Genomic DNA, 2473 nt, shown 5'->3' on the forward strand with positions numbered 1-2473 from the left:
TATAGGGGACCCCATGCCTGACAGGGCCCCAGGCCAAGCCCCTAGTCTGAGCCACAGCCTGCAGATTTTTTATGCGCCCCTCCAAATTAATCTGAAAGGCCCCCGTCATCTGGTGTCCACAGATTACAAGTTTGTCTAGTAGCCTTCCTCCATATTAGTAGGAACAATGTACTTGGTCCCTAGCTGCCTTCCACTCCTGCCTGATAAGCATGTAAAAAAGCCAGGCTTCCCAAAGAACTGGTGTAGTTTCTGAAGAAAGACATCCCCGGCTGAGCAGCTTCAATTAAAATGGTCTAGCTAGCACTGTCTTCTAATTAATTGGCCCATTTTGGGATGGATTGCCTCAGCTGTTGTGTCAAGCACAGAGCTTTCAACTGCCTGGGAACATCTGACTTCAGAGGGTGACTATTTGGGAGGCCCATTTCTAAAGAGGTCCTCCTCACCGAGCAGAGCAAAACTAAGCTGCCTTGTATGTTGCCCCCTGGTGGTCTTACTAGAGTTTATGCATTGTTTGTGGTTCTACACCTGGCACAATTTACTATTCCATTGCCCATTCTCTAACCAATGCATTTCTGCAGCAACTCAGAATGATTGTTCCCTGGGGTGTCCCTGCCTTACTCAGGTTGCAGCTAGGCCCTGTCTCTCCATTCCATCATCACAAAGTAGGCAGGGCCGCATGTGACAGTGGGATCACCCTGCCAAACAGCGTCTGTAGGTGTCAGGCCCCTTTTACCTAGGGGGGGTGAAGGTCAGTCTAGGACAGGTGTGCAACTCCTACTCTTGCAGGTGCAGCTTCCTGATTGACCTTGTGGGTAGCACATGCTTGTTTGTCTAAAATATAACGATAAGCTAAGCATGTGTAAGGACACACAGCTAGTACAGTGAAATTGCAAATGGCTCATTAAATCAATTATGGTTCCTTCAACTGTGCTAATTCTAGAGCTAAAACATACCAACAAACTCTGACCTCCCAGGATGCATGCATTTATCAGATTACGACCAATCTAGTTTTGTCTGGCTGCTTTAGTGTCGCTAAAAACTCTTGTGCTGATCACATATTCCATTGATAGCAGGGATTCATTCGGATGTCTACCCTATCAATTTTTGATAGTACTTTCTGTGCCTACCATGGTGACTACAGGTAGCTTTGAATCAGGGTTCAATTCTAAAGAGACAGAGTAGGAACCGAGTACCGCATCCAAGGAAGGTACCAAATGCATTCCCGGCTTGAGGATGTAGTGATGAAAAATAACAGTACAGGCATCTTTTGCAGCCCTGTACCTGTAATTTGAATGACTACACTGTAAGCATTTAATGAGGGCCCATTGGAAGGCAAGTGTGGTGCCAGCAGCCACTGTAATTCTAGCTCCAATCACGTATATTAAAGCTGTTCTTTTAAAAAGCTCACAGTTGGATCTTGCTATTGCTCACTATCAATCAGGTGTCGTTATTCCCAGGACCCGCTAAGCAGCTTCTGGGAAACCAAAATCTTTGTGTTCCAGGGGAAGTAAAATTGCAAAGCTGAAACTTGAAAGTATTGATGGAGGGGTACCACTAGGAGTGGAGCTTGTGACTTACTTTGACTCAACACAAGAAACCTCACCTACCCCAGGAATGGACTGACAATTGCATAGCTCTTTCATGAGTACATAGGTGGTGGTGCATGGCAGTTCTTAGTTGGTGAAGTGACTTCTCTGGTTAATACAGATAAATAGAAAGACTCCATGCTAACCAGTTACATGATCTCCAATGGACTGCAAGCAGCTTCTTAAAGGGACAAGTGGCATTCAGGCACACACTATTGAGTAATAATTAGTTTGTGATGCCCTTAGATGTCAGCTGCATCCACTTCACAATCAATAGATCAGAATGTGTCTACCCTTTGCAACAGTTGCGGTTAACCTGCTGAACCTAGCTTGTGATAGGGATTGGGGATCAAATTTTTTTCCCATTAACAAAGAATTCCCATTAAGTGTGGGTCATAAGTTTGTGTTGTTGAAGTCCCGGCCCCATGTGCGAGCTGCCTGTCATTACTACCGATTGGATGGCTTAGTGAGGTTCTTGGATTGGCTTCACCAGGGGCTGGATATGGCCATGGTGGGGGGCTGAGAAGATGATCAAACTTCACTACTTAGTGGAAGTAAATTTGTAACAAGGTTTCCATAGGTGAACCTGCGAAAGGATCATTAACAGCAGAGCAGCCCAAAGTGAAACTCAGGGCTGCCTCCCAGATAGAACCCAGTCACAGGGCTCTGTACCTCTCCTTGTGTGCTGGCCACTTTGGCTAGAGCTCCTCTCACTATCAAGGAGGACCTCATGAAACGTAGAAGGACCAGCAGCCAGATGTGACAGAAAGCCTTCCCCAGATAGAACTCATGCACACCCTTTTCAATTCCAGGGAACCAAATTCCAGTACATCCATGGGCTGGGCCTAAAAGAGAGAGACCTTGCCACATGGGCCCTCTCATGCCTG

General features: G+C 46.2%; 1 pseudogene; it reads left to right on the forward strand.

The window, feature by feature from the left end:
- The first annotated feature begins 793 nt into the window (after nucleotides 1–793).
- On the forward strand, nucleotides 794–2189 carry LOC144783635 (18S ribosomal RNA; annotated as a pseudogene).
- Nucleotides 2190–2473: the final 284 nt, after the last annotated feature.

This window comes from Lissotriton helveticus, chromosome 9 (genome assembly GCF_964261635.1).
Source record: "Lissotriton helveticus chromosome 9, aLisHel1.1, whole genome shotgun sequence".
NCBI classification, from domain to species: domain Eukaryota; kingdom Metazoa; phylum Chordata; class Amphibia; order Caudata; family Salamandridae; genus Lissotriton; species Lissotriton helveticus.